This window comes from Arabidopsis thaliana, chromosome 4 (assembly GCF_000001735.4).
Source record: "Arabidopsis thaliana chromosome 4, partial sequence".
In the NCBI taxonomy this organism is placed as follows: Eukaryota; Viridiplantae; Streptophyta; class Magnoliopsida; order Brassicales; family Brassicaceae; genus Arabidopsis; species Arabidopsis thaliana.
In genome coordinates this window covers 4,121,009-4,148,807 of record NC_003075.7, presented here as the reverse complement: position 1 = coordinate 4,148,807, position 27,799 = coordinate 4,121,009, and the positions used below count along the sequence as shown (strand labels likewise).

At 34.7% G+C, this 27,799-nt stretch overlaps 7 pseudogenes across 7 annotated transcripts; 3 read left to right on the top strand and 4 right to left on the bottom strand.

Moving 5' to 3' along the window:
* Nucleotides 1-4,967: 4,967 nt before the first annotated feature.
* On the top strand, nt 4,968-5,843 carry AT4G07336 (annotated as a pseudogene; the record flags this gene model as incomplete). Its single annotated transcript has 1 exon — nt 4,968-5,843.
* A 3,442-nt stretch (nt 5,844-9,285) lies between these two features.
* Nucleotides 9,286-13,341, bottom strand: AT4G07334 (annotated as a pseudogene; the record flags this gene model as incomplete). Its single annotated transcript has 1 exon — nt 9,286-13,341.
* Nucleotides 13,342-15,994: 2,653 nt separating this feature from the next.
* Nucleotides 15,995-16,507, bottom strand: AT4G07332 (annotated as a pseudogene; the record flags this gene model as incomplete). Its single annotated transcript has 1 exon — nt 15,995-16,507.
* A 1,352-nt stretch (nt 16,508-17,859) lies between these two features.
* On the top strand, nt 17,860-19,119 carry AT4G07331 (annotated as a pseudogene; the record flags this gene model as incomplete). Its single annotated transcript has 1 exon — nt 17,860-19,119.
* An 818-nt stretch (nt 19,120-19,937) lies between these two features.
* On the bottom strand, nt 19,938-21,267 carry AT4G07330 (annotated as a pseudogene; the record flags this gene model as incomplete). Its single annotated transcript has 1 exon — nt 19,938-21,267.
* Nucleotides 21,268-22,759: 1,492 nt separating this feature from the next.
* AT4G07327 lies at nt 22,760-24,595 on the top strand (annotated as a pseudogene; the record flags this gene model as incomplete). Its single annotated transcript has 1 exon — nt 22,760-24,595.
* Nucleotides 24,596-24,757: 162 nt separating this feature from the next.
* On the bottom strand, nt 24,758-26,920 carry AT4G07324 (annotated as a pseudogene; the record flags this gene model as incomplete). Its single annotated transcript has 1 exon — nt 24,758-26,920.
* Nucleotides 26,921-27,799: the final 879 nt, after the last annotated feature.

The window sequence follows — 27,799 nt, the reverse complement described above, 5'->3', positions numbered from 1 at the left end:
GAAACATCCGTTGTGATGGCCTCCAAACTTCAGTGTTTCCGTACTACAGTGAAAGAACAATTCTCATTATTGTATTTTGGCGAATTGCATATATATATATATATATGCAATTCGCCAAAATACATTAAAGCTTATATATATATATATATATCAAGATTCATTAAACAATCAAGATTCTCAATTTCATTAAAGTTTGTTTACCTTCTCAATATCACATTGAACATAACGAAAGGTGATCAGCGGAAGATGAATCAGAATTCGGACAACTCCAAACATCAAGACTCCAATCACCAGATTCTAACTTTAAAAAACCATTATCCTCCGCCTTCTCCACTTATCAAAATTTCAATCGAATTCGATTAGATCTGTTGAAATTGTGTGATTAATTGATGAAATGGTAGGATAATATTTGTTGACATCCGAAAAACCCAGTAAAGCTTTTGACATTAGAATCGAATTGAAGGAAGCTCAATGTCAAAAAAATGAATTTAAGCTCGACAATTTTTTTTTCCGAATAGCATTTTTTTTAACAGCTATAGGTTATATCACACTGTTTTTTTATTGGTTAGTCAAAGTGTCCTTAAACATAGGTTGTTTTTTTTTTGTTATCTTTAATTAAGTATAGACTAGATTTTAACCCGCGGTATACCGCGGGACGATTTATTTTTTAAAAGTAATATATATTAAAACTTGCAAATTTTATTTTTTATAAAATATTTATATTTTACAGCTTATAATTGTTATTAAGTAACGCTATACCACGAATCCATGAGACAATTGTTAAAAAACTGAAGTTTTAATCCTTATTAAAACAACATATTAATAATATTTAAAATTTTATAAATATTTATTCAAATACATCCACCATATAATCCAATTCCAAAATAAAACCCGTTCTGTAATTTCTTTACCCGTCCCGTGATGTTTTTTTTAAAGTACTAATTTTTAAAATTTAAGATTTATTTTTTATATATAAAAGCTTTGCAAATTGAATCATTCTCTAATACATTTATATTTTATTGTTGAATTTTATATATAGTAACATTATACATAACACATAACATTTTTGGTTTTATATAATCTTTTCTAAATTAGGATGATTTGATATATTTAATATTAGTGGTCTTAGAAAATACTAAATTAAAGATTTAACCCGTATTGAAACGGTAGATTAATTATATTTTACTTTTTTTATTAATGTTGATTCAAAAACCCGTGCCTCCAAATCCGTCTTGCCAAAAAACCATTTATTTTATTAATATTAATTTTATTAATGATATGACTCTGAATTATATTCTAAACATTTTAGCTAATAACATAGGAGTGCACTATATTTATTTAATAGGGGAATGTACCATATGACCCTATCCAAATCCACCAAAAACTTCTTGCAAAAATACTATAGAGATAAGAAACTATAGTCGGTTTTGATAAGTATAAGATTAGCAAATATATTAGTTAGCTTAAATTAGTTAAAGAATACAAATTGAAAAGGTATATTACACTTTATTCGAATATAGTATCAAAACTTATATAACACAAAGATTTGATAATTTTTTAATTGTTGAATACTTTTTTTTTGTGCTAATTTTTATGTGATTAAGATTTAATTGATTTCGTATATAAAATATTAAATTGACTTATTTGTTTATAAAACAGATAGATATTTGAATATTCAATATATTTTGCTTCAGTTTAGGAAATCTTTGATGACCCGTCTTTAGATCTAGTAAGCCCTATAATCTAGATATTAACCTGCAGTATACCGCAGGTAAGCTTATATTTTAGTTAAACTAAAAACTTTTATTGTAAAGATGATTTAAAAATATATGATATTATTTTATTTGATTTTAAATGTATAGTAAATTGTGAGTTGTATATGTTTTGTTGATATTATCTATATTGTTTAGTGTTTAAGATTATACACTTGTAGTTTGATTGTTAATTTAAGAATTTCACATGTAGTATACCATCTTGTATTAATATCGATTTAAACCCGTCAATTCTAGGATTTTCCAGCTTGTATTAAAAATTGAATCACATCTAATATGTTATTAATTATTGTAGTATATAAGATTATAAATTTCCAATATAATATGTATGAAATTGAATATAAATATTTCAAATTATGACCCGTTACTCAGTAGAAAGTTTTCTTAAATCTATTTTTCACCCGTTATAATATTTTTCATCTATTGAACAGTTTATATTTGTTTTTAAAAATTCAAATCATGGCATATGCGAAAAAACTCTAATTATTTTTTTATAATGATGATATTATTTTTCTGCAAAAATAGAATCATATAAAGATGAGAAGTGAACTATAATAATTAATAAAAAATTAATATGATAATTTAGATATCAAATATAATTTGTTGATTTAATTGGTTACTTTTTTGGAAATTAATAATGTATTTCGTTTTTCTAATTAAATTAAATTAATTAAAATTTAGATATCAAATCTTATATTTTTATCTTGATTGGTTATAATTTTTAGAAATTAATAATGTATTTCGTTTTTTAATTAAATTTAATTAATTAAATTAGTATTTGACTTTTTAATCCTTAAAGAGATAAATTAATTTACTCTTTAAATTTTTATTTCTAATGGCATATATATGTAATTACTTACAAAAATTAAGGTTACATTTAAAATGTACTTCCCAAATAATATAGTAGGATGATTTAGAAAATTTAAAAGAATAAAAGGCTTTTACATTTGTAAATCACATATTTTTTATTTTATTTTGTGATTTTGTTTTGAACATAAAGAGTTCTTAATTGAAATTTATAATACACAGGAAAAAATAAATTCAGTTTCATATTATAATTATTCACAATAAAATTATCTTATTTTCATTATTAATAAAATAACAAAATGTAATAAACAAAATATCTCTAACACTTGACAAACATAGATTATAATATATAATACTATACTAAATTCATATATAAAATTCCTTCCAATAAATAAATGCATATCAAAAAAAATATACTCAAATACTATAATTAATAAATCTAACATTTCAACCATTTGTTACAACATTATTCTATATAAAAATAATGAGTGTCAACACATATATATTAAAATAATTTATTATTATAAATATAACAAAATCATAAGATAAAAAAAAAAAAAAATACGATAATACAATTAAAATGTCATAGTACAATAGTTTCCAAAAATCCCCGCAACATGTATTTATATATCAACATTTAACACCCGGGCGAAGCACGGGTTATCAATCTAGGTTTATTATATAAAGTATGAACGTTTGGTTTTTAAAGTTAAAAAATTATAGGATTGTGTCTCATATTTTGACATGTGTAAAAGAAAAAACTTTTTTATTAATTTTAAAAATATAAAAAGATAATTATTAATACATCGAACGATACAAACTCTAAATTATCATTTTCTTTAGATACACATATAATTTGATTTGAATTTGATTTTGTAAGTGTAGCATACTCAATGAGCAATATGAGCTCATTTTCTGGCAGTCTTTTTCGATTCAGATTAGGCGATGACGAAGAGGTGGTGGTTCCTGCATCAATAGAGAGAGTGTCCGCTAGGTACATGGTAAGTTTGCTGGATTAGATTCTTGTGATTTTCCTCTCTTATTATTCTTCTATTTGGTCATTTGATCTTACATGGTCTTAAAAACTTTAGTTGTTTTGAATTTGTTTTGTTATTCAAGTGTCGAACAAATTTAGAACAAAAAAAATAATTTACATAATTGAAAGTAAGATGTCTTATATTCAAGTGTAACAACAGAAGAATTTGACATCTTGCTTTTTCTTGTATGGCTATTGTTTAAATTGAAGATTTAATTGCTGATACGATAGCTTTTTCCTGAAACAAGTTTTATGATTCTATTGAAAGATTTGATTGCTGATAGGGTAGAAACTTAGAATTTTATGATGGAATTATGTTGGTTATAATATAGAATAGTAGTTATCATATTCTCTTAGATTGTGTATAGAATTTCATATTTCTTAATTAAAAAAGATATGGAATATATACAATATATTCTCTTGGTTTAATATGGTAACTTCATTATTGTAAATGCGGCTGGGGTGAATCCATACAATTGCAAGATTCCAAAAGACATTGAGCCAAGTCCAATTTCACCATATATATGCATGACGCTTGCAACAACAAACTTTGTTGGATTTGTTACTAAAGAAACTGGAGGAACGATGATTACTGACATGTCCAATCTGTTATATTTTCAGATATTATTCTTTTATATAAAATATAAAAATATATAATCATTTACTTATTCAAATTTAAAGTTACTATTCTAAAAGAAATTAATACTTTTGCCTTTAAAATAAAGAAGGGATTTATGAAATTATACAATCAATTAATAAAATACTATAATTAAGGAAATTATACATTCTTATTATTAATCCTAGAAGAAAAATGATTATAAATACTAACCTCTATATAAACAAATAGGCCAATCTTTTGGGAAACAAAAATGTTTTTTTTTCAAAAATACTACCATTGCTTCAACTTTGTTCTATTGGTAAAGCTATTTTTTGGGAAAGCAATCTTATCTATAGGTCATATGTTCTATTTTAATATCTAGAAGATGATACATTATATTGATATCTATTTGTCATAACGGTATTAAGAGGCCAATCTTTGTCAATATATTCTTTTAAGTGTTTATATGTTTACATTACTAGTCTTGTCAATACATAATTGTTCATATGTTTACGTAACTAAGACCATATTTTTACGAATTATACGTATATCACTCTTGGTTGTTCTTTAAATTTAATTACCTCTAATTTAAGTTTTTTTCTTTTAATTTTTAGAATATCTACCATCAAACAAAACATGTGGATACAAGTTCAAAATACAAACAAAGAATATATAACACTAGCTCAGCTAAACAAAAAACGTCTATCGTCGAACGGTTGAAGAAAGTGGGACACAAAAAATTTGCTTTTAAAAATACATGGTAATTAAAACAGACATGATTAAAGTGTATGATAGGGTTGAATGGAATTTCGTTAAGGAATTATTAAGGAAATAGGGATTTTGCGTAAAATGGATATCATGGATAATGTGGTGTCTTACTTCAGTTCAGTATAGAGTCCTTCTTAATGGACAACCTAAAGGACTAATAATACCATAACGGGAATTAAGACAAGGAGATCCACTTTCTCCTTACTTATTCATACTCTGCACAGAGGTGCTAATAGCGAACATCCGGAAGGCAAAACAAGGAAAATTGATCACAAGTATCAAAGTAGCAACATCGATTCCTTCAGTTTCTCACTTGTTATTTACGGATGATAGTCTTTTCTTTTGTAAAGCTGATAAAGACCGTTGCGGAATAATATTGGGTATCCTAAAACAATATGAAGCGGTTTCGGGACAAATGATAAATTTTGTGAAATCATCGATTCAGCAGGCATAAAGTAGACGAAGCTATAAAGGCAGAAATAAAATCAACCTTGGCTATACATAATATCGGAGGTATGGGATCCTATTTTGGGCTACCTGAGAGTTTAGGGGGCTCTAAGACAAAGAATTTTTCCTTTGTTAGAGATGGATTATAGACTAGATTAAATGGGTGGTCGGTTAAATTCTTATCGAAAGGAGGGAAAGAAGTGATGATTAAATTGGTAGCCTTGGCATTACCAACTTATGTGATGTCTTGCTTTAGGCTTCCGAAAACAATTACTTTTAAACTAACAAGTGAGGTCGCAAGATTTTGGTGGAGTTTAAATGGAGAATCTAGAGGTATGCACTGGATGGCTTGGAATAAATTGTGTAGTAGTAAATCGGAAGGTGTCTTAGGTTTTAGGGATGTAGATGATTTTAATTCGGCTTTATTTTTGGAACATTGATCTCTTGAAGGAGCTTTTTGAGCCGGAAGATGTCGAGCTGATAAGTGCACTGCACTTGGGTGCGTCAACAAGGGAGGATATCCTAGGTTGACATTTCACAAAATCCAAAAATTATTCAGTTATATCCGGCTACCATACAACACGAATAGTTAACAAGGATCTTAATTCATCTTTCATTTGTCCAGAGATCAAAGCTCTGAAAGCACATGTGTGGAAAGTGCAATGTCCGCCTAAGTTACGGCATTTTTTTATGGCAAATATTATCAAGTTGCGTGCCTGTAACAGAGAATTTGCAGAAAAGAGGTATAAATTGTGATTCAATATGTGTCAGATGTGGTTCTATAGAGGAAACAATAAACCATACTCTTTTCCAGTGTCATCCGGCGAGACACATATGGGCTCTTTCAAAGATCCCTATTGTCCGAGGGATTTTTCCCACCTATTTATGCAAATTTGGATCACTTATTCTCAAGAATCTCTTCAGAATTTGATTCATTCGCATATCCATGGATACTTTGGTATATTTGGAAAGCAAGGAATGAAAAAATATTTGAAAATGTGGAGAAAGATCAGTTATATGTGTTATGTCTAGCAGAAAAAGAGGCTCATTCGTGGCACTTAGCTCAATTTGAGTTCAATATTGAAAACAAATTCTCTTTCCAAGCGAAAAAACAAATTCGGGTGAGAGATATCTCACAAGATAATATATACTCATGCTTTCTTTCCTTTGTGGACGGTTCATGGAAAGAAAGCGAAAACTTTTCAGGTCTAGGGTGGCTTTGCACATGATTAAATGGAGGGGCGTCAACCATGGGAGTTGCTAATCTGCGTAGAAGTTTTCTCCTTTCCATACAGAAGTCGAAGCTTTACTTTGGGCAATGAAGCGTATGATTGATGCCTGATATAGCTCAAATTGCCTTAAGCTTACTCCCTCAAATAAGAGATCGTCGTTAGCACTTAAGGGTCGAATTCCACTGAGCTCTCGATGTTCACACAATAGACTTATGATGTTGTTTAATAAGCTAGATGAAGTAATTGAATGTAAAAGATAAATAAGCAAGTAAACGATTTGTAGATTCAAGTGATTAAAGCGTCGGGTCTAAGGAATTGTCTTGGGAGATTGATAAATCGTAGATCTAGCTAATATTAGGATTGTTAACGCACCGTTCTCAAACTCAAACTATGATTCTAGAGTAGCCAGTGGCGTTCCGCGAAACTCTCTATACTTAAAGCTAGATAACCAGAGAAGCCGAAAAATCATATGCTAAAGCATGCATTGTTTATCAGCTTGATAAGTTCACCTAGTATCTAAACCATAGTCCTTCTATGAACCTACATGTTCTTTCTTAAATATCTAGGCTCATCTATGATAGTTCTAATAACAAGTACTTATGGCGGGCATACCTATTATCTAATATCAAGTTTTAGGTGATCAATCTAAAACTAACAATAAGAATAATTAAGATGAAGAACACTACGAATAATCCTAAGGGGTTTTCGATCTACTAATCCATCTAAATCCCTATTGAGACTCTCTAAACCCAACAAGGTGATTACTTAGACATGATAATAGAAACACAAATCATAATCTGAATAGTTTGCATTGATGATTTAAGAATGAAAGTAAGGAGTTCAGAATCCTCTCTAAAAGGATTGGATTCTTCTCTCAAAATGTGTAACAATCTCTAAAACAAAACTTAGGTCTAACAATGACCAAACAATTAGGTATATTCGTGACTAAAAACGTGGAGGGACTACTTTGCAAATAAGGAAGACTTCAGGGCTTCGTAAAGACTTGGCAGAAAACAAGAATTCCCTTGGCAGCAATAAGAGTGTCGATCGACACAGGTGTGGTGTCGATCGCTTCTGAAAAACGTCCTTTAAGATCTTCATTGCTGAAAAGCTTCCACAATTCCTTATTGTGCTCCATAGGTCTCAGATGTGTAAGTGTACATGAAATAACTCAAAACATACGAAAAAGACTAGAAAGACTCTAAAAACAATTCTGAAACTATGTTAGAAATCAGTAAAAACCAGGACATATCAACTCCCCCGGACTTAGCTTTTGCTTGCCCTCAAGCAAACAAAAGGTTGAATCTGTGAAAGAGGTTTGGAAAACATAGAAACTCCCAATCTCTCTAGTTTATTACCTTGATCATACAAACCAAATCCATGTATTGAACAGTTCTAATCAAATCCTGACCACCAAGTAATTCTCCGCTAGCCCACACAACATCCTAGATTCCATACCAAAGCACTCAACTATATCCACTAGGCTATCATCGCTGGGTCTCATCAATCAAGTAAATGCTTAAGAACCTTCTAGACTCATTCCTGTATTATACCATGATAGATCGACCATTCGTTATATATTTATTTCTTTGGTGTTCTTTCTCTCCCCCAGACTTATTCTTTTTAGAGAGTAAACAAAGGGGAACTCGCATATTGGATCGACACCCTCAGTATTTTTCCAACCTTTGTAATTTATCGTTCCAAATAATTTTATAATAATGGGGTCATAGGAAACATTCCTACCCCTATACACTATCTGAAAGTCTTCTCAATCTCTCATTATTTATTTTATTATTATTATTATTTTTTTTTTTTTGGGAGATGAACATTTTCTTTTTAACACATTAGTCGACTTATCAGGTACGAACAAGGAGTCAAGTCCTATGAACACTAACCGTTTTGATGAGGTAAAAGGAAGAGTAGTGAGATTAGCTCCAGCCTTTGTGGATTATGTTGGGAATGGATGTCCTTAATTTTATTGATTGGCTTTCTGGATTTTCCATTAGTCGGATTGATTTGAATATGCAGTACTTAAGCAATCCATGCAATAAACTCGAGAGATAGATCATAATTTCAGACAAAAAATTTGACTCAATAAAACAACTATCTAAGTTAAAATGACACAACTGACTCATAAGAAAAGAAAAGATGAAGTTAGTTACTGACTCCCCCAGACTTATATGACACTGTCCCCAGTGTTATTAAGCTAGAGAAATCGAAGGAAAAATAATCAAAAGTTAAAAGTTAGAGAAACGTGAGTTCCTACCTAAGAGTGGTGTCGATCGATACCATGTTGGTGTTGATCGACACTCTGGTCCTTTTGCTTAGCTTTGCGAATTCAGCTCATTGTTATAGAGCCTTGGTTAGTGTTTTCACATGGATCCTCCGGTTAGACTGTTAAATCACTAAAACACACATCAATAGGTCCAACAAAGCATAGAAAAATAAGTGTAACAAGTTTCAAAACAAATAACCAATAGTCTGAAATAAAGCAAAAACAAAGTCAGAAAACAAAGAAAGATAGGGAGGATGGCTAGTCCTCATGCTCTGAGCCGGAGGTGGGTGCGGGAGAGCGACGACGACGACGAGTGGGAGAAACACAACCGCAGCGAGAAAGGGTAGCTATGGCATTCTAGACGCTCTTGAAACTGCCGACGACGTACTGCTGAAAGACATGTGGCTCCATCGGGATGGGTGGAGGAGAAAGCAGCTGATATGGAAGAGCCGACGAGGAAAATCCAACTCTTGGTACGTGGTGCGGCATGCAGAAGAGAAGGATCTAGAGAATGAGGGTGTCAATCGACACCACCCTAGTGTCGATTGACACCATCGCGTTTTTGGTCAACACTCTATTCTTCTTCTTTTTTTTTTTTTTTTTTTTTAAATCTGAATAAAAATCCTATAAAATCAAAAATCCTAAGTTAAGAATCAAATGAATGAAATAAATAAAAAGGAGAAATACTTACCAGTGGGTTGCCTCCCACTAATCGCTTGTTTATAGGCAATAGCTTGACTCTACAGTTGCTTAATCAACAGATGGGTCCTGAAGATCCGAAGGCTTTTCTACTGGAATTTGGCTTCAGCCCAGTAATGTTTGACTCTCTATCCATTCACGGCAAATGGTTTTCCATTGTTGTTTTTGAGAATGACTGTTCCAGATGGCCTAACCAAGTGGACTGTGTAGGGACCTGACCAACGAAAAGATAATTTTCCAGGAAATATTGTCAACTTAGAATCATAAAAAAGTAGGTCATTAGGCTCAAAGGTCCGAGTGAGGATCTTTTTGTCGTGGTAAGCTTTTGTGCGTTCCTTGTAGAGCTTCGAGTTGTCATAAGCATGAATTCGTGTCGATGTTTGGGTAGATGCGCTGCAGAGCCAACAGGATGCCACGTGGCAGAGAGTGGCCACGTGTGCGGGTCTCACGGGGCGGGTTGTTACAGTTCGTATCTCATCAAGCTCATTCAACTGAATAAGTCTCCTTTCTCCAGCAGATTTGATGTCGAAATTCATCATCTTGACTGTCCAAGCTGCTTTGTGCTCTAATTCCACTGGAAGATGACAAGCTTTACCATATAGAAGATGAAAAGGTGTGGTTCCAAGCAGAGTTTTGAAAGCTGTCCTGTAAGCCCACAGTACATCTTCTAACTTGTAGGACCACTCCTTTTTCGCCTTACTCACTGTTTTCTCAAGAATCTCTTTGATTTGCCTGTTTGAAACTTCAACTTGGCCTATCGTTTGTGGATGGTAGAGAGTAGTAACCCGATGCTGAACTCCATATTTGTAAAAGCAATTTTGCAAGAATATGGTTAATGAAATGCTTACCTCTGCCACTAATGACTATGCGTGGCACTCCAAAACGAGGGAAGATGATAGACTTGAAGAGTTTCATGACAAACGCTGAATCGTTCTTCGGACTAGCTATAGCTTCTACCCATTTGGAGACATAATCCACAACTAGTAGGATGTAGAGATTCTAGTTGGAAGGTGGGAAGGGTCCCATGAAATCTATACCCCAACAATCGAAGACTTCGACTTCGAGGATAAATTTCTGACGCATCTCATTACGCTTGCTGATCTTTCCCTTTCTCTGACAAAGGTCACATTGCGATATGAACTTCTGAGCATCCCGAAACATTCTAGGCCACCAAAAGCCTGCTTGAAGAACTTTGGATATTCTCTTGAAGGTTGCAAAATGACAACCATAACTAGAGCTGTGACAATGCGATAGTATATCAGGAACCTCTGTTGCAGCAATGCATCTCCTATAAACTCCATCAGAACAATGCTTATAGAGATAAGGTTCATCCCAATAATATCGCCTAATCTCTCTTAGGAATCTTTTCTTGTTGTAATCTGTGAAATTATTCGGTTCCACATCTGCAGCTAGGTAATTAACAATATCAGCATACCATGGGTAATCCTTCTCGACTACTGTGACGGCGCAATTCTCAGTTGGTGACCAATTTCTTGTCGATTCAAATTCCTCAAGAAGCAAAATACATCTCAAAAATCTTGGCTTAGCATCCTTCTTTTGCATCAAATATTTCATGGCAGCATGACCTGTGTGAACAATAACCTTGGATCCAACAAGATAAGATCTGAATTTCTCGAAAGCAAACACAACAGCTAACAACTCAGTTGCATAATTCCTTTGATCATCATCAAGAGTTCTACTTGCATAGTAGATGGCATGAAGTTTCTTATCCTTTCTCTTTCCTAGAACAGCTCCAACTGCAAAATCACTCGCATCACACATTACCTCAAAAGGTAAATCCCAATCTGGTGGCTGAACAATTGGTGCGCTGATCAAGGCTTGTTTTATCTACTGAAAGGCATCATGAGACTCTTGTGTAAACTCGAATTTGACTTCTTTACAGAGTAAAGCAGTCAATGGTCTTGCAATTCTGCTGAAGTCTTTGATGAATCTCCTGTAGAAACCAGCATGTCCAAGGAAACTCCTTATTACTTTAACATTATCAGGCGCTTGAAGACTTGTCATAACCTCAATCTTAGCTCTATCAACTTCTATACCATGCTCAGAAATCCTGTGTCCGAGAACTATCCCATCCTGCACCATAAAGTGACATTTCTCCCAATTTAAAACTAGATGTTTCTCCTCACATCTTGCTAACACTCTGTAGAGATTCGCTAAGCAATCCTCAAATGACGATCCATAAACTGAAAAATCATCCATGAAAACTTCCATGATATCCTCAATCATGTCTGTGAAGATAGACATCATACCTCTCTGAAATGTTGCAGGAGCATTACAAAGACCGAATGACATTCTCCGATAAGCAAATGTACCATAAGAGCAAGTGAAAGTCGTTTTCTCCTGGTCATCTCGATGAATCGGGATCTGAAAGAATCTTGAGTATCCATCAAGGAAACAATAGTATTTATGATTTGCTAACATCTCTAACATCTGATCGATAAATGGTAAGGGAAAATGGTCTTTCCTGGTAGCAGCATTCATCTTTCTATAATCGATGCACATCCGGGGGCCTGTGATTGTCCGAGTAGGAATCAGCTCGTCTTTCTCATTCTTGACTACTGTAACACCTCCTTTCTTGGGAACTACATGAACTAGACTAACCTAACTACTATCTGAAATCGGAAAGATAATACCTGCTTCCAACAGTTTCACAATCTCCTTCTTCACCACTTCTTTCAGATTCGGATTCAGCCTTCTCTGATGTTCAACTGAAGACTTAGACTCATCCTCAAGGTGGATCCTATGCATGCATACATCTGGAGATATACCTGCAATGTCATCAAGAGAATAGCCAAGAGCTTTACGATGATTGCGCAGCTTGCTTAGCAATAAGGTGAGCTCTGCAGGAATAAGAGAAGCATTCACAATAAGAAGATAAGTAGAATTTTCACCAAGAAAAGCGTACATTAGCCCTGTTGGAAATGGTTTCAATTCGATTTTAGGAGCCTTTGCTGGATCCCAATCTGAATTAGTAGTCGGCGTTGGAGTCATAGATGGAAGAGCTTCTTCAACCGTAAGTTGCATCACATGTTCGGTCTCATCTAGCAGCTTAGTATATGTAGAAGTTTCAGTGTCCAAATCTGCACTATCTTCTATGGAAAAGACCAAAACTCGCTCTAGTGGGTCTTCTCATTCCATCTCTGAAATACTATCTAAAGCTGATGAAGTGAAAGAATCTATCAAGAAGGTTTTCCCTTCTATGATCGGTTTCTTGACCAAAGTGTTCATATCGAACTGCATAGTAAGATCGCCAACATTCAGCCCTATCCTCCCTTGTCGAACATCTATGATTGCTCCAGCTGTCTGCAAGAAGGATCTCCCTAGGATTAATGGATCCTTAGCTTCCTTCTCATAAGGCAAGACTACAAAGTGTATAGGAATCATGCTCTTTCCAATCATCATGGGAACATCAATAAGAATTCCATCTGGAATTCGGGTAGAACGATATGCCAAGACAAGAGTAATAAAGGTAGGCTCAAGATTGGAATACCCAAGACGCATAGCAACTGAACGAGGCATCAGATTCACACTAGAACCGAGATCACATAAAGCTCTTGGGAAAGAATCGTGATTGATGGTGAAACTAAGTACAAAAGTTCCATGATCAAGTAGCTTCCTTGGAATTCGTTCCTGAGAGCGTAGAGTGTCAATCTTGCTATTGAGATCTATGGAGAGAGAATCATATTTGCTATCAAGCTTTGTTTGGCCTGCAAGAAGTTGCGCAAGCATAGACTCCATTCTGGTCTCTGATGAGGGTGGAGGGGGGGGGGGCTTGGATAGGAGCAGAAATTGTTGAAACGAGAGTCTCTTTGCTCGCGGTGGCTATCTCAGCTGAAATTCTTCGTTCTTTGTCAAATCCCTGCGTTGAAAGACAAGTTAAAGCATTGGTGATGAGAAGTAATGCTTCACTAGTAGTTCTTGTCATGAAGTTACAGTAGCTCGCTGCATCAAGTTGATTCCGGTTTGGCTTGTCTGTTCCTTTGTAGAATATGTTGATGAGTTGGCCTCTCTTGGAAGCCATGTTGGGGACATTCACGCTGATAAGACCTGAAACAGAGCCAAGATGCTCTAAGGGACTCGACTGGAGCCTGAGTGAACGAAGAGATTTGTAAACGAATTGCCTTTGTCACGGATTCAACGAAGAAGTGATTCATGAATGCATTCTTTGTATCACTCCAATTGGTTAATGAACCTGGTTCCAGTTGACGCAACCATGATGTTCCTCTGCTCGCGAGAGAGTGGGGGGAAGAGTTTGCAAAGAAGGTAATCAGCTGGTACACCTTCTGCTTTAATAGAGGAAACGATGTCTTTTAAGACTTCCAAATGATCTAATGGTGATTCATCGGAGGTAGCTTGAATGCTGATCGGTTTGTGTAGAAGAGGTCAGTTCTGCTAAATCGCCTATTGTAGCCGTCTAGTTCTGTAGAGGGTGTCGATCGACACCCTAATAGTGTCGGTCGACACAACCGTGAAAGTCTGCCATGGGAACGTGATTCTCAATCTGAAGGTACCTGAAACACAAGAGACCAAAAGACAAAGAAACACGTTAATAGGTGGTAGAAAAGTAGTATCTAGACTTAAAATGACACCTAGTCTAATGGTGAACTAAAATAGAACTTCGGCAACGGCGCCAAATTTGATATAGCTTAAACTGCCTTAAGCTTACTTCCTCAAATAACAGATCGTCGTTAGCACTTAAGGGTCGAATTCCACTGAACTCTCGATGTTCACACAATAGACTTATGATGTTGTTTAATAAGCTAGATGAAGTAATTGAATGTAAAAGACAAATAAGCAAGTAAACGAGTTGTAGATTCAAGTTATTTAAGCGTCGGGTCTAAGTAATGGTCTCGGGAGATAGATAAATCGTAGATGTAGCTAATATTAGGATTGTTAACGCACCGTTCTCGAACTCAAACTATGATTCTAGAGTAGCCAGTGGCGTTCCGCGAAACTCTCTATACTTAAAGCTAGATAACCAAAGAAGTCTAGAAATCCTATGCTAAAGCATGCATTGTTAATAAGCTTGATAAGTTCACCTAGTATCTAAACCAGAGCCCTTCTATGAGACTACCTGTTCTTTCTTAAATACCTCGGCTCATTTATGATAGTTCTAATAACAAGTACCTATGGCGGACATACCTATTATCTAATATCAAGTTCTAGATGATCAATCTAAAACTAGCAATAAGAATAATCAAGATGAAGAACTTTAAAAATAATCCTAAGGGGTTTTCGATCTACTAATCCATCTAAATCCCTATTGAGACTCCCTAAACCCAACAAGGTGATTACTGAGTCATAATCTAAATAGTTTGCATTGATGATTTAAGAATGCAAGTAAGGGAGTTCAGAATCCTCTCTAAAAGGATTGGATTCTTCTCTCAAAGTGTGTAACAATCTCTAAAACAAAACTTAGGTCTAACAATGACCAAACAATTAGGTATATTCGTGACTAAAAACGTGGAGGGACTACTTTGCAAATAAGGAAGACTTCAGGGCTTCGCAAAAACTTGGTAGAAAACGAGAATTCCCTAGGCAGCAATAAGAGTGTCGATCGACACAGGTGTGGTGTCGATCGACACCAACTTCTGAAAAACGTCTTTTAAGATCTTCATTGCTGAAAAGCTTCCAAAATTCCTTATTGTGCTCCATAGTTCCCAAATGTGTAAGTGTACCTGAAATGACTCAAAACATACAAAAAGACTAGAAAGACTCTAAAACCATTCTGAAACTATGTTAGAAATCAGTAAAAACCTGGACATATCAATGCCGACAACCAAGAAGTAATTCTTTTTGCAGACTGTTCAGACCTGGGGAAGATGGTGTCTTTCCCAATTGAATGGCCAGTCTTTTCAACATATTTTGAGGAGTTTCAAAGCAACACGGAAGAATTCTCTTATTTTTCTTTATCTTTAATCTCTCGTAATGCAAAGGTCAAGGCGGATTATTTGGTACGGAAAATTTGTACATAACCGCTACATATCACTTATGTAAACAATTTCTCCCAAGATTTGCTCATTTGAGCCTTTAATAATATCTTATCACAAAAAAGACGGGTATTTTTTAGACATTAATCTATAAGTATTGAACCTCAACCACACTTTTAGGATTCAGTTTCAAACGAGTTTACTACTATGCGGCTTTGATTTTTTTTTTCTGCTACATGTTTTGTGATTTATTTTTATATGAAATATAAACACATATATTCAATTTTGCTGATAGTTATTCCTCTATAGCTAGAAAATTATAAAGTTATTACTCTAGTGCTTCGTGTGTTTGATAGAAACAAATTGAAAAACAGGAATTATTTGAGATGTATTGTGATTAAGCTTGACTTTAGAGCCAGCCTTGATAGCTAGTGTCGTATCGTCGGTCTCATCCTTCGAATGGTGGATAATTGATTTCATATTTCCTTATGGATCTATTGAATAAGCATAGCTCCAGAATTTGGTTTTTCATCATGAAGCCTTCTGTTTCTTTCTCTCCAAACTTTATAGACGGTGGCTTGAAATAAGTATCGCATGAGGAACCTGTCAACTCGATTACTTCACGGGGCTAAGACTGTATTGATGAGCTGAGACCAATCACTTGTATACTCCCGCTTGAACAAACCTCTAGCAAGCATGTCCCAGATAACCGAAGTAAAAGTGCAAGAGAAGAAGAAACGATCTCTAGATTCGATGCAACTTTTGCAGAAATAGAAGACCCATGTTGTGTCCCTATTCCATCTTAGGATCCTAACGCCTATAGCAAGCTTGTCGTGAACCGCCAACCATACATAAAAGGAGTATCTCGGTGTTTCATGAGAAAACCACACTCCTTTGTGCCATGGCACTGCATTAGATGTAGTTATTTTAAATAATTAATCAATATATAGACTTGAAAAACCAATCTACGTAAAATTGGAAAGTTAATTTCACTTAAGAAAAACAGATTAACCATCAATATTTTAAGATGAAATTGTTTCGTAAACTTACGTCCATTTACAAGGCATTTGACAAATATAAAATACTACGTTAATTTGTCGTAAATTGGTGATAGAAATATTCTAACTTAAATCATCCTAAATTACTGTTTGAATCAACGAAAAATATACTTCTTTAGATGTATTTATTGTAAAGTCGACGGAAATTAGCGATGTATATACGAGGTTTTATTTTTGATAGAAAACGATGAAAAATAACTTGAATCAACACAATTTATTTAAAAATTACTTGTTTAAAAATGATTCATAGGAGTTTTAAGAAGTGACTATAAACTTGTTCAGTTATATGACTCTAATGTTTCCTTGAGAAATGGATTGGATTGAAATGTATGTTATTTCTATGGATATCAAGTGTACGTCCAGGGCACCATCCTTAATGAGCCCCATGTCTTTTCTCGACTTATCAAAAGGCTTTCCGCATCCTTTTGTGGCGTCATTCAATCCATCATCTCGTCTTTGAGTCGTGTGTCGTCTCTATTTTGAGAATATACACTCTAGATCTTCCAAGTGCCAAAATTGGGATTGATTCCTCACCAGAATCATATCAATGACATAAACTTTATTGAGTCATCAACAACCGAGAGCAAAGCAGCAAGAATTACCGTTGGTCACGCCAGTCATCGTGACTTTGAAAGTCAATTCGATATCACATAAAAGTCAACAAAATACTACAAAGGATCTAGTGCATGTTGGAAGAGAGCCCATTAAACAGGATTTGATAACCGGATAAAATTCAGACGACAATAAGTTAGTCGGTCTCACTCTGAAAAATTCAAGAGAGAGAGAAGATAGAGAACCCACCTCAATAGGGTTTTAACATTTTTTCTCAATGATTCAGCTACTAGTTTAAAACAAAATTTTCTAGTTAAAAGCAAAATAAAAACAAAATTTTCAATTTCAAAACTACTCGGAGGTGGTGGAAAATAGAACTAGACTCCATGCATAAACCAGTTTTGTTTCATTCTATTTATGTGTTACTTTAAAATATGCATTCTATTTGTGAAAAGAGGTTCCACGATATCTTACACTTTAAAACTATAACAATAATATTTTATTTTTATTTTAGTATTGATAAATACTTTAAAACTAGGGTTTCAGAATCAAGTCCTAACAATATAAATACTCAAGCAATATCATCAATTCTAAAGCATCACTTTTCTTTCTCATCTATACACATAATCAATGAGTTTACCTTCAGGTTTAACGTATCTTAGTGATGTCAAGCCTTTCAAAACGAATTGGCGTGTCCGTGTCAAGATCCTTCATCTAAGGAGGCAAACAAATTGACGTTAGATGTCATTATATGTGATGAAAATGTATGAGAGAATGTTATTGATTAAATATATGAATCTATATATATTTCTGTTTGAAACATTTAACATGTTCTTATGTGTTTTTGTTTATTTGGTTTTGATATAGGGATCTAAGATACAGATTACCATTAGAAAGCATTATATTGGCAAGTTTAACATGTCACTAAAGGTTGGTGATTGGATGATCATTGATACCTTCACTTTGAGTCCTTCGTATGGCAAGTACAAGATATCGAGTTTGAGCTATCGAATGGGCTTTTAACCACAACACAGATGTGATTAAATGTGATCCTGTATCGGATAGTGTTTTTCTGGATCTAGCATATTTTGAAGGGGTTAAGACCGAGAGTTATGATGAAAATGTTCTAATTGGTACGTATTTTCTAAATTCCCTATCATTAGTTTAACTCAAACTATATGTCTGTTACGGATTTTAATATTAACAGGGTATTCTTTACAATGGCAGACATATTAGGTCAAGTGGTGAGTGTGAGAAGATATTATGGCTCAAAACAAACCAAACAAAAAACTAGAGATTCAAATAAGAGATGCAAGGCAAGTAGAACATTGTTTTCATATAATTTTTGATTCATAATAACTATGTTTTCAAACAAGTAATATTGAAATCGTTTGTTACTGTATTAAAGCAATGAGGGTTTGTCTTGTACTTTGTGGGGTGTGTTTGCAGAGAAAGTATTTAGTGCTTTAAAAAGTGTAAAGCATGACGAGAAGACAGTGGTTCTGATATGCTTAGCTAAAATCAATAATTTTAAAGGTATTCACTCTTCCCTTAACTATGTCTAAAGTAGTCAATAATTTTAAAGGTATTCACTCTTCCCTTAACTACTAAGGAGCATCTTTGGATTGGTTACTTGTTGACATCTCTTAAGGTTCCTTTCAAGGCTCCTGCTTACTTATATTGTGATAATGAAGCAGCTTTACACATTGCAAGCAATTCTGTTTTCCATGAAAGAACGAAGCATATTGAGCGTGATTGTCACAAGGTTAGGGAATGTATTGAAGCTGGGATTCTCAAAACCATGTTTGTTCGTTCTGATAATCAGCTTGCGGATATGCTAACTAAACCTCTTTATCTGGCGCTCTTTCGAGCTAACAACACCAAGCTTGGAGTTCTCAACATATATGAAGCTCAAGCTTGAGGGGGACTATTAGAGTATGTATATAGATAGTCGGTTTAGCCGGTTAACTTAGTATATAATTACATTGTATATGGTTTAGTTTGGTTTAGTGTAGAGTACATAAACACTTCATTGTACATTCTGTTACGATTGAGAAATACAGAAAACCTTTCACAATCTCTTTGATTCATGTTCTCTATCAGTGGAGGTGCAAAATCGTCAGCTTTCAGATTCTTCTCCGGCTCAAAACGTGAAGCAATTTGGGCTCAAGAACTTTATTCATACCAAAGGGAAAATAAATGTGAGCATCAAGAAAAGCAGCTAAATTATGTAAATTGAAAGAATAATCATGGAGATATATGTGATACGAACTAATTCCGTTTCAGCTCATATCTCAATTTCCATGTCAAATATAAACAGCTCATATAGAAATACCTCAAAATTAACCATGAGATTTGGGTTTCTAGAACTTACCTCAGATTGAATTAGAATAGAGCAACACAACCACACCTATGTTTGTTTTCTTGAGTTCTAGAACCGTGAAGAGATTTTTGTTTCTTTGTAGAGAGAAACGTAAAACGACGATAAAAAAGATGAAGAATGTAAAGGCAATTATCGATTTGGGTTAATAATATTTCTTTGCCTTTTTTGAGTAAAAAATTAAAGTAATCGATTAATTAAGATATGGTATAACCGGTTTACACTTGCCTTAACCAAAAAAATAAAATCAATTTTGTGGTTTTCTTGGTTAAGACTGGTTCAAACCGGTTTACATGCATGTGTTGGACGTGTGAAAAAATTCAACGTGCCGTTACGTGCGTCCGTTGGGAAACATGCAAATGTTATTTTGGATGACACAAAAAACGTTTTGCTCCAACACATGTGAGCAATACCGGATGCGTAAATGGTGATTTAGTCCAATACAGTTGACCGGTATCGAGCCAAATGATATTAGCTTTGTCCGGAATGTGGTTGTAGCTACAAATATTATCCAAAATTTACCTACAACTGGTTTATCAAGTGTATATAGAAAAACAATTTAAAAAGAAAATTAATAAATAATAGTTTTAAAATGTTGAAGATCATAATAATTCTGAATAATTCTTATTAGAACAAAGAAACAAAATATTGCCAAAGCATGATAGGCTAAATAAAAGTCATACTTAAAAGAATCTTGTCCAGCATTACACAACTTCTCCTCCATCACAGCAGTTTTTTCACGCAAAATGTCACGTCTCTGGTTATATAAATAAGCAACAAAATAGTGAATAAAAATATATATAAGTTATGCGGTTTCTTTTTAGTAGAATAATCATATATGATAATCTCGCCCCCTTATTTTAACAAGCTTATAATATGCAGATAAATCCTAGAAAATAAGACAACCATCAAACTAATGCCAACATATCAACAAATACTATGATTATGGAGAAACAATTACCAGTAGCGACATATGTTAACATTATAAATATCTTCTTAGGAAGCATTAGTGGAGTTATGAGTACCAAATTCATCATTCAGTTGTTCTGAATCTCCCATGTCATATATTTCTCTAGGCTGAATATGAAATGCAATTTTCCAATCAGTCTCAGAAGGATCTTGTACGTAATATACCATTTTTGTTTGAAACGCCAATATATATGGTACATCCTCTTCATTATCTCCAGTGTGTAACAAGCATAAAAAATTAACCATATGATGACCATATGCATCTATTTTATATCCTCTTTTTGTATGAGTGTCCGCCCACTTACACTTGAATAATACAACTTTGAAAACTTCATAGTTGTTTAACTCCATAACTTCGATTAGATTCCCATAGTAAGCTACAGTTCTCGTTCTTGGGTTAGAATCACAAGAACTAGCATAACTCGTAGTCTCAGCAGCCACATACACACCACTATATTGTGTTTTTAGATCTAATTCTCTTTTTGTTGTCCGGAATTTGAAACCATTGACATTATAAGCTGTATACTTTACAACTTTTTCAAATGGACCCTGAGCTAAGCATTGTAAATCATCAGTTAGCTCATCTAACTCATTCGTCTCAACTTTCTGCTTGATCCATTTTGCAAAATTAAGATGCATATCTCTGTCAATATCGATAACACGATTCCTTCTACTTTGATGAGATTGTTTATTCAACAACTCGTTTTTATATTTTCTAAACATACAACAACCATAACGTCTACATTAGAGAATTTCGATAAAACATAAATATAATTAGTTGTTCTTGAATTAGATAACTTACTCTCGTAGGTGATCTAGTAGTTGGCAGTTGACCAATACATGTCGATGTGCTTGTTGCCGCTCTACATGATTAAGAGTATAAACTTTACCCGCTCCAACAACTCTTCCAAGGTTTGGGAACATAAGTAAGAGTTCTGAATTTGGGTTTATGCTAGTTGATATAACCCGATTTTCACTGATTTTTATCTATGTTTTAGGTATAGAATTTTGAGTCTTTATGTTATTTCTCGAGTCTTTTTAATGTCTTTTCAGGTATTCTATGCAGCGGGACAACAATGGAGATAAGGAGACATTTTGGAGCAAAAGCTAAGGAAAAGGAAGCTAAGGACGATTTTGGTTCAGGAATCAGCGAGGAGTGTCGATCGACACACTCTTGGTGTCGATCGACACCAGTTTCGGCCCAGCAAAAACCTAGACGCTTTCAAGTTTCAGAAAATCAAATTTGCCCCTGAAGACTTCCCTATTTGCATTATTAGTCCCTAGACATTTTTAGGGTCTATATATTATTTTTAGACCTAAGTTTCTTTTATCAAGTCTTTTATCAAACTTTTGCAAAACCCTATTCATCCATTGTTCTTGAGAGATTCATTCCAGTTTTTAATACAGTGAAGAGATCCCTTCTTTCCCCTTCTCTATTTACTGTGTTTATGCTTTCTATCTGAATTATGTTGTTTGCTTCATTCAATATGTCTGAGTAGTCCACTTTGCTAGGTATCTGTAGAATTCTTCATCTCTAATTATGCCTAATGCTAGATGTAGAGTAATTAACTAGATCTTGAATGTAGACAATACATATGCCCGCCATAGGTATTTACAGTTGGATCTATTATTTGATGAGTCTGGTTTATAGGTGTGTAATAAGAATCGGCCTATCTACTAAGATGAATAATTGAACTCATTAAGAATGCATATTTAGGTTGATAGTTTCTCGGCTTCTCCGATTATTATTAGCTATAGATATACGGATTTTCACGGCACGCCCACCGGTTATTCCATAATTAGAGTTCGAGCTTAAGAATGGTTCGATAACAACCTAGCTTTCATTAGATCTACTAACCAATAGTTTCCTGAGAATACCCTGTTCCTAGCTCTTTATTAAATCGTTTACAACACAATCAATCTGTTGTCTTTTTACTTTGTTCTCTTTTATTTTCACTATCACCCTGCTAGCTTAATCTCGACATTTAACTCATTGTTTGAACAAAAGAACTCCGTGAATTCGATCCTAAAATACTGCAATTGATCTCTTATTTGAGAGAGTAGTTCTAGGTAATTTGAACCTTATCAAATTTGGCGCCGTTGCCAAAGTTCTTGGGAATCATCATTGAGTTTTGTTTAGAGATTTCGTCTAGTTTTTACTTCTATTTTGTTACTCACGCGTTTCTTGTTTTCTTCTTTTCTGTGTTTCAAGTGTATGCCTAGGCAAACAAGGAGCACAAAACAGAAGGCGCTTATCAACTTGTCTGTTCTGGATTTGGGAAAACTTGAACGCACCAACCGAAAAACTCAGAAATTAGCAATGGCTGACAGAGTCATCAGAGCTGATGCAGAAGGAGTTTTGAGAGATGAGGATGGGCAAGCCTACAATGATTCTGGTCAGATATTGGATGATCATGGACTCATCCTACCTGAGGACGCCAATGAGGATCAGGCGCACCTTAATGCGCAATTAGCTGCTAGAGACGCAGCAGGGCTTGGTGTCGATCGACACCATCGGGAGCAGCATGCGGATGCAATCGGTGTCGAACGACACAACAGAGGTGTCGATCGACACCAACACCAGATTCCTGCAGCTATTCCTCCAGCTGCGGAACTACGTCGTACTCTTGGAGATTTCAACAGGCCAGACCTGTTCTATGCTAATTGATCAGCGATTGTACCCCCACCATTCCAGAGGAACGACTATGAGCTGAAGCCTGGCTACTTTGCTTTAGTTGGCCACCATCTTTTCCATGGCTTATCTCGTGAGCAGCCAATGGATCATATCGAGCGATTTGAGGATCTTATTTTGAGCATCAAGGCTAATGGAGTCTCAGAGGACTACCTACTGTGCAAGCTCTTCCCTTATTCACTTGCTGGGGAAGCAGCTTCTTGGCTAAAGCAACTTAAAGCAGGTTCCCTCAAGACTTGGAGAAGCATCAAGATAGCCTTCCTAAACAATTTCTACGATGATGCTAAGTCTGAGGAGTTGAGAAACAAGCTGTCTACCTTCACACAAGGTCCAGCTGAAGCTTTCAAGGCTGTTTGGGTTTGTTTCAAGGAGTACCAACGAGATTGTCCACATCATGGTTTCAGTGAGGTACAACTTCTAGGTACCTTCTTTAGAGGAGTTGATTGGAGATACCAGATGGCTCTAGATGCAGCGAGCAATGGTAATTTCAACACACGTTACCCAGCTGATGCTACAGCCCTGATAGAGAACCTCGCTTGCAGCAAAGTACCAAGAATGCTGATTTTGAGAGGAAGAAGATTGCCGGAGCTATTTCAGGAAATCAGATGGCAGAGGTGAACGCTAAGATAGATTCAGTTCATAACTTGCTCACAGGGAAGAAGCATGTCCACTTTGCAGCTGAGGAAGAGATTATTGAGCCTGAGCCTGAGTCAGAAGAAGGAGTCTTCTACATAGATGGTCAGGGATACAGAAAGTTTGGGCAGCCACAAGGCAACTTCAGTGGCAACATGTTTACAGGGAACCAGGGTTCCTCCAACTACACTTCAAAGCCTGCTTTCCAGAAGACCTTTCCTCAAAGCAACTTTCAGAGGAATTATGGTAATTCAACTTACCAAGCCCCCCGTCCACCCTTAGAAGAGACAAGAATGGAATCGATGCTTGAGCAGATTCTGGAGAGCCAAACAAAGCTTGTTGTAGAGTTTAATGGCAAGTTTGATGCTGTCTACACAGATCTTAATGGGAAGATCGAGAATTTGAGCTCTCACTTGAAGAAGCTAGTTGTACAGGTAGCTCAAACTGCACAATCTATCAAGAGACAAGAGGGTTTTCTTCCTGGTAATCCGGATGCTAACCCAAGGAAGAGTTGTAATGCCATCTTGATCAGAGTATGAGATGATGTGTGGGAGGAATTGGACACTGAAGACGAGTTGAGCTCGCAGTTGCAGAGATGGTGTCGACCGACACCCTCCAGTGTCGATCGACACCATACGGGACCCTTTTCTCAGAGACGACTCAATACGACGGTGTCGACCGATACCCCTCTAGTGTCGATCGACACTGGATCTGGATCGACGGTGTTAATCTCGACATTTAACTCATTGTTTGAACAAAAGAACTCTGTGAATTCGATCCTAAAATACTGCAGTTGATCTCTTATTTGAGAGAGTAGTTCTAGGTCATTTGAACCTTATCACTAGTCTCAGCTAGAGGTCGATCATCAACGCGGCCAATCCGAGTAAATCGTGTCTCTATATCATTGAGATACATTGAGCAAAATGTTACACACTCATCAGCTAAATATTACTCACATATAGAACCTTCCGGCTTAGCGCGATTCCCAACATATGATTTGAAGTGTCCTAGCATCCTGTGTATATAATTGAATCTAGTAAGTTTTAGTTTCATATATATAAAGATAAAATGGAAAATACTCACCTCTCAATCGAATACATCCATAGGAATGGAACCAACCCTCCGTATTTTGCCTCTTCTGCGAGATGTACTACTAAATGTACCATCACTGTGAAAAATGATGGAGGAAAATACATCTCCATACGACATAAAATCACTACAATATTGTATTGTAATTTATCTAACTCATCGGTATCAAGCACCTTTGTAGATATATCTCTAAAAAACCGAAAAGCTCAACAATTGCTGAAGTCACGTCTGTTGGCAATAGATTTCGAATCGCAACAGAAAATAGATCTCTCATTATCACATGACAATCTTGGCTTTTTAAGCCTGATAGCTTTTGACCATTGACATCAACACAACTTGATAAATTAGAAGCATAACCATCCGTGAGTTTTACATTCTGGAAGACACTTAAAAAAGTATCTTTCGCTTGATTGTTCAGAGAAAAACATGCAGTTTGATATTTCTCATTATCATCAGGCCACAAGTTAGGACGTATACCTAGCTCACGAAGATCTTTTCTAGCACTCATATTATCTTTTGATTTTTTTTTGTCATCCAACATTGTGTAGATTAGATTGTCGAACACATTTTTCTCTATGTGCATGAAACCAGATTATGTCGCGCCATTGTAAATTCCCATTGTTGATTACCACATCTTCTTGCATCACGTCGCTTTCTTTTTCTCCCAACTCCAACTAATTCATTTTTTTACCAAGAGTAACATTAACTTGTTCTAGTTGATGAATAATTGTAGAACCTGTCAATATGAGTGGTGGAGATCTTGTTTCTACTTTTTCGTCAAAATGTGTCATGTCTTGACGAAAGCTATGATCTCGAGGAAGAAAACGTCGATGACCAATAAAACAGTTTTTCTTTCTATGTCGTAATCATTCTCCAATGCCATCATAATAGCAGCTTGGACAAGCTAACGTTGTATACGTATTCCAACCAGATAAATTTTCAAGACCAGGAAAATTACTAACCGTCCACATGATAGCTGCTCGCATGTTAAATGTTTGTTTTGTGGAAGCATCTAGCGTTTTAATTCCATAATCCCATAACTCCGTCAACTCTTTGATTAGTGGCTGCAAATATACATCGATATCATTACCAGGCATGTGTTTCCCAGGGATAACAATAGAGAGTATCATTGATGTGTGATTCATTGACATCCACGGTGGAAAGTTGTAAGGAAACAATATCACTGGCCAGATGCTATAACTACTACTCATAGTACCAAATGGGTTGAAACATCAGTTGCTAATCCTAGTCTGACATTTCTTGGATCGGATGCAAATTCGGGAAATTTTTGATCAAATGTCTTCCAAGCCTCTCCATCTTGGATGTCGAAGTTTACTATCATTGTTATTAGCAGTTGTATGCCATCTCATGTGTGTAGCAGTTTTCGATGACATAAATAAACGTTGCAGTCGTGGCTTTAGAGGAAAATAACGCAAAACCTTTGGAGGATCTTTCTTTTTCTCATTCTCTGATCTTGAAATCATACTCTGTGCAAAAATGTTATTTTTCCATCGAGAGGCTTTACAAACTTTGCAAATCTCTCTCTCTCTGCATCTGCATCCTAATATAACATGCAATCATTTAGACATGCGTGAATTGATTCATAAGTCATGCCTAGTTTTCGAATAACCTTTTTCATGTCATTTAATGAACATGGCAATTTGGCATGTGTAAATGCATCTTTCAGCATATCAAGCACCATAGATATACCCTTGTCACTAATCCCACACAATCATTTGATATGGTACAACTTCAATATGAAAGACAACTTCGTGAACTTACTACATCCCGGATATAGCTCTTGGATAAATTCAGCAAACAAATCATCAAAACCTTCTCCTTTTCCACAATTTCCACTTGAAGTTGATGGTATATCAGTGTCCTCATGTTGCTCACACGATCCAGGTTTGTGTTCACTAGACATATTCGTATTAATATCAGGAAAAAGATTATCCAAGAGATTCAAAGTTGAATATAAATCAGCTTGATTAATATCAGAAGATACTCTTTTAGGTAAAGCTTTTAGGGAGGGGTCAAAGATTGATCAAAAACCTCAAAAAAAATAATAATGGGGAAGAGATGAGGATGACGTGAAGATTTCTTTGATGTGAACTAGGTTTGTTTAGAATCAATTGTATTAACTGATGCAAAATAAAAAAAAATTAAAAAAATAAAAAAAATAAAAAAGAAAAGAAAAAAAACTGATGCAAACTAAACTAAAATAACATTATTTTTAAAAATTTGATGCCAAAGACGAAAATAGTTACGTCAGTTTTAATAAGTGAAGCTAATTTCCATAAATCTGTTTATATTATTAATATAATTTTTATTTGCATCAGTTTTTATTAATGTAAACTTTGCAACATTTTAATAAGTGATGTCAAAAAAAAAATTTAAAAACATCAATTAGGTAATTGATGTAAAATTATATTTTAAAATCAATTTTGTAAAAGTGATACAAACTAATAAAAATTGTATCAGTTTATAGAATTGATGCCAAACAAGTTAATTACGACATCAATTATTATAATTGATGCTAAACCATGTATTTTTGTTTTGTAAATAATTGATTTAAAATACTATCATTTAGTTTTCTGATTCTATCTATGTGATTCAATTCAAGCCTTTTTGAAGTGTTAAGAGGTATAAATTGTGATTCAGGATGCGTCAGATGTGGTTCTATAGAGGAAACAATAATCCTCCATATAATTCCTACAATTTGCTCATGTAAAAGAGTAAATTTTTAGTATGAGTTTCATTAAAAAAAAATGTTGTACAATAAAACATATTCTAACTTTTTTTACGTAATAGAATAGATATATGATATTTTCTAAGTTTTAT